This window comes from Ceratotherium simum, chromosome 3, assembly GCF_057802395.1.
Source record: "Ceratotherium simum simum isolate JZ-2026a chromosome 3, ASM5780239v1, whole genome shotgun sequence".
NCBI classification, from domain to species: Eukaryota; Metazoa; Chordata; class Mammalia; order Perissodactyla; family Rhinocerotidae; genus Ceratotherium; species Ceratotherium simum.
Genome location: NC_141902.1, coordinates 78,377,691 through 78,393,509, shown reverse-complemented (window position 1 = coordinate 78,393,509; position 15,819 = coordinate 78,377,691). Strand labels below are relative to the sequence as shown.

At 47.7% G+C, this 15,819-nt stretch overlaps 1 protein-coding gene across 7 annotated transcripts in view; it reads right to left on the bottom strand.

Moving 5' to 3' along the window:
• Positions 1 to 15,819, bottom strand: part of APBA2 (amyloid beta precursor protein binding family A member 2) — a 230,298-nt gene that overhangs the window by 107,265 nt on the left and 107,214 nt on the right. For 4 of the 7 annotated variants that reach the window (XM_087428828.1, XM_087428827.1, XM_087428832.1 and 1 more), the window contains exon 3: positions 9,267 to 9,320. The exons of 1 other annotated variant lie outside the window; for it this stretch is intronic. The gene's annotated coding sequence lies outside the window, so the exon portion shown is untranslated. Of the gene's footprint in view, positions 1 to 119; positions 227 to 9,266; positions 9,321 to 15,819 lie in introns of all 7 variants that reach the window. 2 more of the 7 variants (XM_087428829.1, XM_087428830.1) reach the window with 2 other exon arrangements.

Genomic DNA, 15,819 nt, shown 5'->3' with positions numbered 1-15,819 from the left:
GCCACACTCAACACCCATGAACGATTCTCATTGAGTGAAAGAAGTTATCACAAAAGAGTACATATTATAGAAATTCAGAAATTAGCAAAAATAGTATTTGGTGGCAGGATTCTGGTTACCTTTGGGTATGCGGGATTGTGGCTGGGAGGGGACACCGGGGGGGATTCTTGGGTTCTGGTGATGCTTTATTTCTTCATGTGGGTGGTAGTTACATGGATGTGTTCACCTTGAGAAAATTCATGGCAATACACATTTAGGATTTTTATACTTTTCTGTTTATGCTATACTTCAAATTAAAAAAAGCTTATTTTTAAAACGAAAGTTATGGTCTATACTGCTGGTCTTGCACACTAATTCCAAATAAAGGCTTTGAAAGGGTGACTCTCCAGAGCCTCCTCCCACTTTTAGTCACTTTTGTTAATAACTCTAGTTGGTCTTTATGGGGTGGACTGTTATAGGGAAGGGTAGTGCAATCGGGATGAGACTAGAGAAGGCGCATATTACGGGCAGGGGCTCATCTTTTCAAGGTTTCCTTCAGATTCCATCTTGAGCCGGGGCTCTGCCTGCTGTTGTGGCACCATAAACACTGCCCTAACTTCTGTGAGTCAGGCTTCCTGGTGCCTCCCCACGATGCCCAGGTGTACTACATGGGTGAGGGCACTCGGGGAGGATCCTCAGATGAGGATCACTTTTGACAGTTCAGCATCTAGAAAGAGGATCCAGCCAGCTTCCCCTACAAACACACACTCCATCCTGGTCAAACCACCCTAGAGAACAGCTTCCCACCTGGAAGAAGGACAGAGACACAGTTACAATGACACGTGGAGGAGAGAACAGGAGAGAGGAGAGACTGGAAACAAGTTGCAGAATGGTGGGAAGGCAGAAACTCAGGGCTATGAAGAATAACTGTAGGTAGAATTTATATGTATTGAGTGTCTCTGTGACTGGCCCTGTGCTTTCAATAATAACATTCAGTGAGTGTTTATGGGGACACAGTGCTGTGTTCTTCCTTTTGTTTTTTAAGTTATGGTAAAATAAACATAAAATTTATCATCTAGACTCTTTTTCAGTGTACAGTTCAGTGGCATTAAGTACATACACACTGTTGTGCAACCATCACCACATCCATCCCCAGAACTCTTCATCTTGCAAAACTGAACTCTACTCATTAAACAACAACTCCCCATTGCCCCCTCCCCAAGTCCTTTGTTGGATGACAAAACAAAGAGGCATCAGGTCACAATGCAACTTTCTGGTCAAAGCAGGGCGGGGCCCCAGGGGCTGTCCGGTGTCCTTGCCTGCCTGGGGACCTTGGGCAACAACAGCTGCAGGAGATGGGGTGCCTCTGAGTCTGCAGGGGAGGGCGAGGAGAGGCCTGCTGCACGGCAGAGCCCAGCTCAGCTACGTGCGGGCTGGTACTGCCTAAGACGTCAGGTCCATGAGCATGTCTTTGTGAAGCAGAAGTCATGACATCCACTTCCAGAGTTTAAGGAGCACTGATTAAGCGTGATTCTACATATGCCTGGCGCACGGCTGTGCTCAGTAAAGCAACAGTACCGCTGCCTGTGGATCAGCCAAGGTGTAGGGGAAAGAACGAGCCAGTAGAGAGAAGCGAAGTCACATGCCTCCAGGGGGCTGCCCCATGCAAACCCAGGACCTCACAGATAAATGGAGGCAAGCAATCGCTTTCAGAGCCTAAAAGAATCCTTGGTTCCATTAAGCCGCACACAGAGCAATGAACGTGGGCACAGCTGGGATGCTGCGAACTCCAGCCAGGCTTGCACCCTACCCCCACCCCCAGAGGCTTGTAGGAAGGGGAGGAAGTCATGATTTACCTCTAAGCTAATCACTCCCCAAAGCTGATGGATTTTTTGATGTGAAATCTCACGTTTTGAGCTCATCTTTTTTGGCAACTGACAGGTCCCCTAGCCTGGAACACCCTCCCAGCTCTCCTACCATGCGATGCCCCTCCTCTGCCGCAGGACCCACAGCGGGACTGCTAAGACTGAGCATTGACAAAAAGACAAAAAACAGACAAACATCCCCAGGAGAGTCATCTTCCTCAGCCAGGATTTGGGGAGGCCACACAGATATTCCCGTGTTCTCATGGCTGAAAATAATGTTGGAGGTCATCTTTGGGAAATACTTTCAGAATCGACTTAAGATGAGTCAAATTCGGGCCCCCAAAGTACCTTTGCGACAAAAGACGAAGCAAGTGCTGAATGTTCCATCATGGTGGTTCCTTTCCGCTTGTCACGGACTCGACTCCTACCTCCCAAAGAGAGGTCACGGTTGGAAACGCCTCGGACTCTGCTCCCCCATCACTCCCTCCAGAGAACAAGAAGCTCTCTCCACTGGCACCCAGGCTCTGCGCCACTTTCCCTCCTCGGTGCATCTGTTACATGCACTGCTTCTCTCCTCATCCCAGAACGACACTGCACAATCAATTTTCCATCTTCACAGGAAAATACCTTGTTCCCTTCTGTTCTCACCCTTTCTCTTCTCCCCTTCTTGGACAGTTTTCATGAAAAATAAAAAGCTCACATTTACTTTCTCTGCCTTTTAAAATCCAACTTAGTCTTCCAGCGACCACCACTCGGCCACTGAAAATCGCCAACCCCCCTCCCTCCTGGTTTTCACCCACTTTCTGGTCGCTTTCCTCAGGCTCCTCATTCCCCTATTCCATGCTCCACTCCTCATGGAGTTCTCCCGGATCTGCGGCCTCAGCCAGCAAGGCTAAGGGCCTGACTCTCGAGTTCCTACCCACCCCCTCCCACGCCCCATACCCACTCCCTCAAAAGCTCCTTGGTCCTTCATGAAGTAGGAATTCAACAATTCTTTTCCCATCTCGAAGACGATCTTCTCTCCCTCTGAGTTCCTGCCTCCTGCTCCCACTGACCACTCCCTTTCCTGGGCCCTCCGCACAGCTCTGCCAGCTCTTCCTGCTCAGGGTCTCTCACCTCCGGCCCCTCTTCCACACCCTACCAGCCTTTACTCAGGCCATATCATCTCTCCCCAGAGACTACAGGATGAGCCCCCAGCCCACAGGCCTCCGCCCCCTCTCCCTGCCCTCCACAGTCATCTGTGGTGTCAGCCCTCTGGTGAGACCCTCTCAGGGGTTCTCTGTGGCCGTCTAAACAGGACAATCTGGCCTCTGCCACCTCAGCCTCTGGCTACTCTGTTAAGCCAGTTCAAACCAATCGCATTCCCTAAGACCTGCCACGCTGCCTCACGTCTCCATGCTTCAGTCATACATGTGCTTCTGTTTGCCTGGAAAGCCCCACCTTCCTCCCTCTCCCTCCCAGAAATTTATACTCACCCTTTGAGATGAAAGGTCAAACCTCACTTCCTCCTGCCTAACCTACTAGACTGATGGTCATCTCTCCCCAGGGTCCACTCTTTATCTCCCTTGACACCCAAGGTGTAGGGCCACCAAAACACTCTACACTGTCCTGCAGTGGCTGATAATCAAAGCGGAGGTCAGATGTTTCCTTTCAAACCTATAAAGACCTCACCAGGAGGTTAGTGGTGCTCTCTCCTTGTAGTCCCAGATCTCTGACCTCTGAGGCCAGGACACAGTCAATTACACAGCCTTCCTTGTAAACGAGGGTCTCTGCCAAGGCTGGTAACAACCACAGCTTCTCGGAGCCCTCCCACAGGCCAGGAGTGGAGGGAGGCACTTCCATGTTCTAACTTTCACCTTGACAGCCACCCTGAAGGACCAGCATGCCATCACCATATTTCCCCTGCAGATGTGTAAATGGACTGAAGGAGATTAAGTGACTTGTCTGAGAAAGGAGGTTAGTCTAGTGCAGTCCTGGACCCTATGAAAACAATACTCTTTGCAGTACCCTCTGCCACAACAGAGACCCCAGCAGTGTTGCTCTGGAAGACTTAAGGAATGTCTCCATAAACATACATGTTGCTTATCAACCAGTCCAAGCACAAGCTATGGTATAAGAATTGTTCTGACTTCAATCAGCATTTCCTTGTGCATCTAGAAGCACATGTGATAAAAATAAGTTTAGAAAATGATGAGTTAAACAGAATTAAAGAAGTTACTTTTTTGCAGGACTTTCCATGGCCTTTAATACGGCACTCTGGGGCTCTCCAAGAGGGGGCAGTACAGACAGTGTGTCCCAGCCTGATTTGAATGTGGATTACTATTTTCAGGAACATCCCATGGGATTCCACAGAACGCACTTTGAGAACGCCAGGTTGCACATTCATGTAATTAATTAGAACTGGCTATAATTAATTAGATCTGAATATCATTAATAAAAAATTACATACAGAAATGACTAACTTCCTTCAATTTAATCACATTAGTTATGTTGGGCTCAACCTAGTAGCAGCTCATACTGCTATTTTCTTAACACAATTTTCATCTTTTAAAAAAAGGTGTTGATGAATTTTTTCTCTCCTAACATGCAAGTTAAAAAAAAAAAAAAAAAGTTAGGTGTTGGAGCAGGCATTTTCCAGCCTTTGAAAACACACACACCAAGTCTGAAAGCAAATCATAATGGCCAGCGCCATGTCCTCTCTTTGCCTCTTCCAGGGAAGGAAACTAAGAATATTGGAGAGCTCTGTACTCCTCATCCATGATGTAGTTCATTCTCACAATGACTCCCCAGATCCTGAGTCCTCACTTTACAGATGAGGAAGACGAGCTTCTGAAGGCTTAAGAAACTAGAGCTAAACGGTGATGACAGACTTCCTGAGCATCTACTACACACGAGGCACTGGCCTGCACACTGTGAAGGATGTGGAACAAGCAGGCGTCCAAGTCCACAGAGAGACAGAACAGGCTTAAACGTCCAACGAAGGCCCCAAAAATGGTGGCCCATGAGCCTTGTCTGTCAAGATGGGGAGAAGCACATGGAGGAGGGATCAGCCACACAGAGCCAAAAAGAATAGCCGTGTGAACGCTGCTTGAAAGAACAGGTCCAGGCCAATGTGCAAAGCCCAGCTCGTTCAGCCAAGATATGGAAACAACCCAAATGTCCATGGACGGATGAATGGATAAAGGAAATGTGGTATATACACACAATGGAATATTCATCAGGCTTTAAAAAGAAGAAAATCCACTATTTGCGACAACATGGAAGGACCAGGAAGACAATATGCTAGGTGAAACAAGTCAGTTACAAAGGGCAAATACTGCAATGACTCCTGTTATATAAAATAGTCAAAGGTATAGAAGTAGATGATAGAATGGTGGCTGCCAGGGCTGGAGGAGGGGAAAATGGGGGGGTTGCTGTTCAAAGGGAATAAAGTTTCAGTTGTGCAAGATGAATAAGCTCTAGAGATCTGCCGTACAACATAGTGCCTATGGTTGACAATAAGGTATTACGTATTTAAAAATTTTTAAGAAGGTAGATTTCATGTTGTGTTCTTATTATAAAACAAACAAACAAAAAACAAAGGGACACAGGAACTTTTGGAGGTTAGGGGTATGTTTATTACCTGGATTGTGGTGATGGTAACACGAGTGTTTACCTATGTCCAAACTCACCAAACTGTACACACTAATTACACGCAGTTTTTTTGTATACCAGATACACCTCAATAAAGCTGAGGGAAAAATAAGAAATCCTAACCACTTCAATGAAGAGAGGAATGCAGAACCACCTGTAAAAAGGTGAGCCCAGGAAACCAGCACTTATAGTGGAGTTAGAGGATAAGCTGGTAAACAGAAGCAAGACAGCCCTGCCAGAGGGACACACAACATAAGAGCGGTGAGGTTTGTGTGTGCATATATTGAGATGTTTAACAGAACCTCTTCTTTCATTAACTCTTTCAAATACACAGAAGGACGTGCAGAGAGCAATGTAACAAACGTCCATGAACACACTGTTCAGGCTTAGCCAACATCATCATCCCCGGCTCCTTCTTCTTCATATGATTTGCCCGTTTTCTTTCAATTATGTCGTCTTTTTCTTATTGCTCTGAAAGAGTTCTTTAACCAGACAGAATACTAATCCCTTACAGTAAATGCATCACAGATATTTATTCCAGGTGGTAGTTTGCTTTAAACTTTATCTAGTGTCTCTCCTCTTAAAGAAGTTGCTAATACTGATGTTAAATTAATCAATCTTTTCTTTTATGATTTGTCTGTGTGCGCATGTGTGTGTCTTACCTTTTCCTACCTTAAGAGCATACAGAAAATCTCTTCTATGCATTTTAACATCTTGCTCTTCGTTTTGGTCTTTAATTCTATTAGCATTTACTTATGTGTATGCTGTGAGGTAGGGATCTCATTTTGTCTCCCATGTGGTCAACCAGTTGTCCCGCATCATTTCCCAACTGGTCAATAACACATCTCTGCCACCACCCAGGTTCCCGTACATGTGCAAGTTTGACACTAGGCTCACTACCCTGTCCCACCTGTCCCTGTCTCTCCCTACACACATATCACAAATCTTAATCATAGCTTCCCATCAGTAACCTCACTGCCTTGCCCTTATGCCAGCTTCCTCTTAATGCTCTGGCTTTGTTTTTTCTTTTACTGTCTGGTAGCTGGGAACTTCTTTGCTTTTCTTAGGATCTTAGACTTTAGGAACATTCTTGGCCAGATTTTACACAGCATTTTTATATGTTTGTAATTGGGCAAGGGCGTGCTGGCATCCTAGCAGCCAGCCATTTTCACAAATGCAACCTCTTCTAACTTAACATATTTTCTACAACTTGCCCATGATTTAAACACAGCTTATTAATCTTCTCAACATTCCTTCAGGAGAATCACTGAATTTATATAATTATGATTCACACATTTTATAGATCGAGGGCCTGCAGGATAGATATCATAGGAATAGTGAGGCCTAGATTTTAATTCTCTCAGGGAAAAAAAAATAGAACACAGTCCCAAACTTTTACTGCAAGTGGAAGCATAGTCACCAAGTTATCCTATGAAAAGATGTCAGGCACACACTCTGGGCTCTAGCATTCTGAAGTTACAGAACGGTTCGTTTGCAGCAGAAAAATAAACAATCCCAGGTCTCCTCTCTATGCAGATGGCCTCAGAGAGATCCACTCTGGCATAACTGACATTTTAAAATATCCATCTCATTGCCACTTTTCTCTCACAGAAGAAATATGCTTTTCTGCAGGGAAGCTGTAGAGGATTGTAATGAGTATATTCACTTAAATGAAGGTCCCATTACATTGCAGACAGGTGAGTGCAATCAGGAAGAGAGTATGGCTTCCTGTCTACTGCAACTGATTTTGATACTAATAGTATTTCAGGATATATAAAAATCCCACTAGGTCTTTTTTGGGCTCAGACAGAAATAAAAAATCTTATACCTTAGAGACACAAACAGAACTGCCCCATGGCTCCATCAGAATGCAATGACAACCCCGATTTCATTAAGGAAAACTTCAAGAAGCCAATGTCATGGTGGACAGCTCCTAGAGGGCAGAAGGATTGGGGTGGCTGCTGGACCCTGGGCTCCCAGAAAATGGGAATTTCACTGTAATTTGTGAGACCGCTTCCCCACAAGTAACATCTCCCTTCACAAGCTATCCTTACTGCCAGTTACAAAAAAAATCTCCTCCCTTTCTAGAATTTCCCCAAATTCTTTAGCATCTTCACAGCTGAGGGTGGCTGATGCATGTACTGCGTTTAAGGCTGAAAGATGTTTACCACTCTAAATAGAAAATCAAATGGGATGGAAACGGCCTTGTTAAGAGCAGAAAAGTCAATTCACAAACTTTAAAAACTGACGACTGAGGAAAAGTTCAGAAAAATACTCATTTATTCTTATGCTTAAACCCATTAAAAATCATGCAGCTCCTGTGAAGTGTCACCCTCTGTTTCTGTGGATGGAGGCTGATTGTTCAACATCTCTTAAATGCCCTTTGCCACCACGGTGGCCCAAAGCCACCACGGAATCCATCCAGGATATTCATGACAAGAACAACCCCCAATATGACGCCAGGGAATTTCTGCCTAAGCATAGCACGGTGATTATGGGCGACTATGGAAATGTAGGATAGATGCTAGGTTAATGAAGTTGCCTTGCTTTAGAAAACAATGCTCTTTCAGCAGCTCCAAATAGCAAGGACTGTGTCCTTCTGCAGCCCCAGAAGCAAAACAAAGGTTTTAAACCTGGGTCTTGACACTCCAGTATCCCATCTCCGTCCCCTTTGGTCTTTATCTTTATCCTCAGGGTTGGCACAGAGCTTCCTCATTGGGGAACATAGTATTCCTCTCTTTTGGGAGTCCCAAAGCCACCCTACATATGACACTCTGGTCTGCTGCCCAGCGCTGCCCCATCCAACCAGCAGATGCTCCTTCCCATGAACGCCTAAGAACCCATGGAATCCATCAGAAGCTCAGATCTAATCTGGACATCAGTGCTTAGAGACCATGCCTGGCTCGGCCTCCTCACCTCTAACAATATTCTCTTCTTCAAACATACCCCAAGCTATACACCAGCTTCCCTTACAACCAAGCCACTGGGGTGTCTTTGACCCAAGAAAAAGAGCTCCCACTCATCTTCAGTCCAGAATCCACCTCCTGAAAATCTCCCCTGTACCAGGCACTCAGCTGGAACCTAAAAAGACCTGCGCAAATCTGCTCCTACAGGTCCTATGGAGCAAGAGCCAGCCAAATACCCACCAGGGATCACCAGCACCAGAGCCACAACACAGTTTCATTCACAGGGCAACAGCAATAGGGGCCATCCCTCATCTCTGGTAAGCTTAGGAAGGCTCTATTGAACCAAAGTTAGAGTCTTCCACTCAGCATCCTGGTATTTCACAATGGTGGACTTCCAGTAGACTAGTAATGTTGTCCAAGATTGAGAATGAAAGGTTTCAAATTGTATCTATTGTTGGTAATATGTATCTACTTTCGATATAAATACAAATCTAGGTAGGGGTTATACAAATTGACAACTAAACTGGATGAGGACTATGGTTTACAGAAGCACTAGTATAATGAGGAGGGGACAGGGTTGCGGGGGAGGGCTGAGTTGCTGTTCTTTTGGGGGTAGTGGGGAGAGGCATGGCTTCTGGCAACATTAGTGCCCAGCAGTGAGCCCAGTGTTCATCGGCTCCTTGGCTGTGAATCAAACCCAGCTTCAGACTCCCTGTGCTCAGACTAGTCCTGAATTATACAGACACAGCTTCCCAGGAAATACAGAACTATGGCAACTTCCCAGTTCCACCTGAAGGGCAGCATCCCTCTAGCAAAATGATCCCATTTCACACACATCAGAAGCAAAACCTCACTCCATGCAAGGCTACCTCATATTTCTTACCGAAAATGAGTGGTTTGATAACGTCCCGAAAAACCTCCTGGTGATGAAATCTTTCTGGAATAAAACAGAAGGAAAGAGAGGAAATTACATTGGTTTCAGAAATGATATGGGTGCCCCTATAGAGCTCCTTCAAGTATAGAAATTTAAATGAGTGAAAGGCTCTGAATTACCTGTAAAAGTGAACTGATTATAATTCTAATGAGATGATCACAAATCACCCAAAACAAATAATTAAAAGGTTTTTTTTAGCCATTCATCACATAATTATTGCCTTAAGAACATCATGTTGGGCGAATAAAGCCATGGCTTCTGTATCACTCCAAAAGGAGAGACTACTCACATTTCAATGAAGCTCCTCAAAGCCCTCATAAATATGTATTTTCCCACAACAAAGCCTGACCCCACTAGTTGGCAGAACGGGTATTTTGGGACACTTTCAGACTGAGGTGGGTGTGCCTGGGGGAGTTGCAGGGGGATGAAGGGAGATGAAAGGAAAGGGAAAGGAAGACAGTCCACCTCTCATTTCCTCTGCCTGGCCTCACAGCCCACCCTCCTCTTGGGCAGAGTGATTTTACAAAGAGAACAGAAAAGAGGCCATCAGGTTTCACACTCTCTTGAACAGAGAAAGCTTGGCAAATGCAAGCTAAAGAGGAAGGCCAACAGACTCAAGGGCTTCAAGACAAGGCCCTGGGTGGGATCAGGAATTCATGGTGGGGGCAGTGATGACCAGGGAGCGAGAAGCCTGGGGGGGTGCGAGAGGATGGGGATGTATTGGTCTTAAACATCACATCCAAATTCCTCTTCTCCCTCCAATTTGGCTGAAGACAGAGAAAGTTATAAAGGAATTTCTTGGATCCTTTCAAAACCATAGCAACAGGAGTCTCCTCCCCTGGGCCTCATCTGCTGGGAATGGAAGGGCCGAGAGCATTTATTTCCCAAACAGCTGTGCCGGTTGGACAGTTTACCTTCACTCTGGTCCCGGGGTCTGAAGTCACAAGGGACAGCGTTATTCTTTGGGGGAAGGCAACAGGGTCTTGCTACTAGCGCAGGAAGACACTGGCCCCTACTTGATCACAAAGTTCTAATCTGGACTCAGGGCTCTCACTTTTCTAACGAAGCCCGACAGTGGCTCTCATTTCCCCGGACAGACATTTCTAGCACTGGGTTTTAATTAGGGAATTTGGATGAGTTCCCTGCCACCCCAAACTGGCCCAGTGTAGATACCTCTGGTCCAGATATAAAGGAAAATGATCAGCTATTGCTAAGAAGGCTGAAGATGCTTCCATTTTGACCAAGCCACAAAACTATCATCTGCTTGCTCTCCTCAGGGGGAACTTGACATCTGCATAGTTGTTCCATTTCTTTCAAGGGTAATGGCGCTTCTGTGGCCTTTCAAATCCCTTCACATCGTCAGCCTCCGTTTTATCATGTGTAAAATGTGGACAGTAAGAACGACCTCCAAGGTGGTTGGGAAAGTAAAATCCAACACAGCCTCCGGAATTGCCAGGACCACATTAGCATTAAATAGTATTCCTTTCCTCACCCCCACACCCTGCCACCCGAGGACCTCCCAAAGGAAGTGATCTGGGGGTTAGTACACATACTAAATGTTATGTCCAGTGTTAAAAGAACCCTTCCCTAGGAGTCAGGAGATGAGGCCTCAATTCCTCACTCTGTTACAAATTAGCTCTGTGACCTCAAGCAGATCAGTCAGAAAGACCACTGTCTGCTCTGGGCATGCCCCACCCCAGCTCTGGGCACTTGTGACCAAGAAGGGAGGTAGGGAAGAACCCAGAAGCCTCAGTCTCCTGGCACAGGCTGGAATTCTGCCCACACGTCCACTGTGTCCTCCCCTCCCGTCCTGGGCCTACAGACACCCACATCACTCCGAGAACCACAGGCCTGCAGAGGTGCCCACCTGCCCAGGAGTCCAGCTTCTGCCACTTCCTCCCGGCCCGGAAGCACCTTGGGGAAACTCGGAGCCTGTCTGCGGGCTCAGCCAGGCCTCCCTTCCCTGGTGAGGGCTGCCCACTGCCACCTGGGGCTGCCCATATGTAGCTATCCCTCTGCCTGCCCTCAGTCTGCAAGTCTCTTGAAAGGACAGAGTCTCATTCATCTGGACCCTGAGCATCCCCCGCAAGCTTCACATGGATTCCCAACAAAGGCACGGAATCGTCGCACCACTGTGGAAGAATGGCAGGGCACTGCACCTTACATAACGCTTTTCCGTAAGTGGAAACAGGCCCACATCTTAACTGAATTTAGAATTGGTTTTTAAGTGTCTATTTATAGGCACCACACAAGCACCCCTTGTGGATGGTGGAGGAACCAGGGCTCCGGGCTCCCATCCACCACTATTCATTAGCATTCTTTTCATGTTTGTCTTCTCTAATTTCCTCAGCAGCATTTTAACTCAATAGCAAGGTCACCCGCCACTTGGACCCAGCACCACTTTTCATTTTCTCTAAAGAAAAATATGAATTTTCTTTTCCCTACAGCAGTGCCCTCTCCCCGCCCTCTGGGGGCTCCTCGCTTGCGCTGGCTAAAGCAGGGCTGTGTTATTTTGATGACCTGCGTCTCTGGACAGATGGTACACCTTAAAGACACGCCCAACAGAGTCATGAGCGTGGAGACCTGGGACGGCCCTTGGGGGTCAGCTGTCTGCCCAGCTGGCTCTGAGTCCACCACCTGGCCAGGCACATCTGGGAAGGGCCCGCTCCGTCCCAGCCCCGACAACGAACACGAAGAATCAAGTATGGTTCAGAACACCCAGGCTTTTCTTCTCAGCCACATATGACCTGGCCATTCCTACTTTTGCCAAACACATGCCCCGTTCTCTTTCTACCCCCTTGGAGGCAGCGAGGGCCAGATCACGTCCCTTGTTTCTCTTGGCCATTTGTGATTAGACAGAAGTCCAAGAGCCTGCTCTTCTTCTGGCAATTCACAGCCATTTTTGGAATAATCTCCTAATCCTTATCAATCTCCAGGCTGGAAATTAAGTACACAGGTCTCCCCACAGGATTAAAACACTCTACTTTCCAAATTGTTGGCCCATCCATGGGTTGGTTTGTGTGTGTATGTGTCTGTATGTGGGGGGGGGGGTTATCCTGTAGCCCAGTTTCCCAGGGGAGACATGAAATACAAAGCCACAGGAGCCCAGGAGTTTCCGTGGAGGCTCTCTCTGTCCACGTGCTGACAACTGGACTCTCCAGGGTCCGGAGCCCCCAGCCCTGGGAACCAGCACAGAAGGAAAGGCAGACCCTCGCCCAGGGCGCTGAATCCACAGCAGATTCAGATTTGGTTCTCAGGCTCAGAAAACACCTCCAGTATACAGCCCTTCAGCTGCCTGACTTGAAATACCATGAAGTTCGGTTCTTTTACGAACATTGTTGCTGAGCAGTTGGCATCTGCTTCCAGGATTAAATAATCTTCTCACAGGATGCCACTTCAACACCATAGTAGGGTCTCTATTATTCTACATGCACATTTCTGGCAATAAATTGGATCTATGATCAAATAGAGCCTTTGAAATGATACATTTCCAGACACTCGGGAGGTAAACAGAAATTCTAACTATGACTTAGAGTGGATGGTTCATACATTTGCTGATTATTTTTGATGCTATGTTTGGGGAGTCAGCAGGGGTCCCAGATCCAGAAACGATCCTCAGAGCCCAACGGTGGCCCAGGTGCCTGGGGAGGAGGCCCGAGAAAGGAAGCCACTTAGGCTAAGAGAGCTGCAATGGCCCCCGACAGGCCAGCTCATGTCCGCCTCCACCCAAAGCAGGAGACGCCAGCCATGGAGCACAGGAAGGCGTAGTGCTGGGGGAGCAGTGTCAGCACCGATCTTGTAAGCATTTTCTTGGCAAAGTTAAAGCAATACTCACAGTTTCATGGACTCCCAGACCTGAAAGCTGTCCTGGGAGGGCAGCTGGGAGTGAGCAGCAGGGGGTCAGAGGTGGACATGTCAGGGCAGAGGCAGGAAGGCTGCTCTTACAGAGTGGCCGGGGGCCTGCACAGCAGAATCAGTACCCTGCTGTCATAATGGCATTTCTTCCTCCAGCTGACCTGAGAGCCACAGCTAAATTTCCTTGTGCTAAATGAGCAACCCTGCGCTTTGTAAGGGGCTGGGCCCTGGGCACCTAGGCTTGGGGGTATCTGGTACGTTGTGGCTGTTGTAGAACGAGCGGAATTTGATGAGCAATAATAATCCAGACTCAGTGAAGTATTTGCTGTTGGAAGACTCTGGCCACACTGAGCAGAGGGATTGGGGCTGGGAGGGGTCTGTGCAGAGCACGGTGTCCAGAATGATGGGGGAAGGGTCAGAGTGCATCAAAGGCAGAGCATCAGCCGCACACTGCAGCCAGCTTGGGCGTGGCTCCTCCCGGTACCAGCCTGGTGGCTGCAGTCAGCACCGAAAGCCAGCTGTTCATGAGACTGTCAGCACCTCTGCATGAGGGAAAGCTTGGAATGGGGGTTTGACAGCCACGTAGCCTTCGTGGGCCAGCCCAGGTGGCGATGGAGCTTACCTGCACTGGGCTGCCCCATGGATGGGGCGGGCGGGCAGCTGGCAGGTAAGCTGCTGCACAAGGAGGCCTCCTGGGACCTGGCACTACAGCTTGGCCAAGCTGCTCCTGGGGGATGCAGCAAGAGATGGCCCCGGGTCCCCACAGGATGGGATATCAGGGGCGTGGGTGGATGCTCCCCCAGGTCGGGACATATGTTGTTTATGGTGAAGAGTCTGTGCTTCCTGATGGGACACACAGGGACAATGCTCAGACAGGCACAGCAGGGTTGTTCCAGGGCAGGGAAAGAAAGGAGGCCCCAAGGAACCACTCCAAGAACTGCCACAGAGCCGTTACAGTGAGGAAATGGGCTGGGCTCAGAGAGAGGCTCCAGGTCCTCAGAGCCAAATAAACAGGAGCCCAGGTTACGGTGGGAAGGGGACCAGTGACGGTAAAGTTGAGGGATGCGCCAGCTTGAGCGGAGGCCAATGGCACGTTTACCAGTAAAAATCTTAAGTTCTGAATAACTGAGGCCTCTAGCTAGCTGCAAGCTAAAGTCTTCAAATGCTAATAACTCTATTTATAAACACCAGCAGGTATTACCTCACCTTCTGGGCAAGAAGCAGCATCTTTAGAAGAAAAAGCTCAAACCTCCAGACTCTCATTTGTGCAAATGTTTTGGGAACGGGATTTAAAATTCATCTTCAAAGGTCTCAAAGTTTCAAAAACAATTATTTTTTTTTCTTGAGAAGGTGGCTTCTAAATACTCTATTAAAAATACTTAATAATAATGTGCAAATTGCTATAATTAAAATGGTCAAAAACCTCCATTCTTGGAGGCTTATCTTTCAAAGTCTGGAGGTGATGGGCCACGGAGGATTCTCCCACCAGATTCCTGGATTTAGGCCCATCTTCACTTCCTGCTTCCGACTCCACCACGGAGACTGTTTAAAGGCGAAGAGTTTGCTGAGTGGGGCTGTTCTTTCAATGCGACTATTTGCTTCCTCTCCGTGGGGCCTGTGCAGCCACCCTGAAGGCAGAGCTGGAGGTAGAGATGCAGAGTATTTCAATCCATTTCAAAACCCAGAAATTTGCTCTAAATCCAAACTGGCTATAACGTTCAATATCTCTAACTTAACTTTTTCCGTGTGTGCTTTCATGTAAAATCCTCTGAGGCTCTAGCAAATAAGCCTGCGAGTCCCTTAGGAGGAGTGATGAGCTAGTTTATTAACATGGGGGTTGAAACTAAAGGTGCTCTGATCAAACTGTGCTTTAACCTTCAATAAATATGTCCTTGAGCAGCTGACGGCGTTCCGTGGAGACAACACAGTTCCCTGGGCTCTTCTTAGCAGCAGCGTTTACACTGCAATATCTGACATATTTCTCCAATGATTCTTGATATTAAACCAGTCTTATGTTTTGGAGTTCTTGCCTGGCTTTGTTTGGGGAATGGGAGGACAGCGCAGCCCTGAGGTATGAAAAACCAGAACCATGTCTATGTCACAGGACCAAACGGATGGGTGAAGGGAAAGGAGGGCCTTGCAGGCGGCACAGCCAGGCTGCACCGACCCCAGGGAATGGAGCAGAGCGTTGAGACAAGCCCTCCAAGGCTGCGTTGGCCTGGCTCTCCTCATTATGATTCTCTCCTAGGCAAATGAGGCTTCTATTTTTACTGCAAGGAGCCTGACGCCTTCCAATTCCCCGCGTCCCCTGGAGGGAGGCTGGGATTTTGTTCTCTCTTCAGGCAGCTCAGGGGTGCAGAAGGGCAGGTCATCCAGATGGCTGGGAGCCAGAGAGAAGCAGTGCCTGCCAATCTCATCCAATGAGGACACAGTGCTCGCGAAAGCTCTGGGCGAGCTGACGATGCGCTTACGTGGTCAGATATGACCATGCAGGGCCAAGCACACAAGGGTTTATTTAGTCCATACCACGCTCACTATGACAGACACTAACTGCTCCACAGATGCAAACCATTAATCCTCCCAGCACCGCTGTGAGGTAGTGAGATTGTCGTCATCCCCATTTTACAGACAAGGAAACTGAGGCACA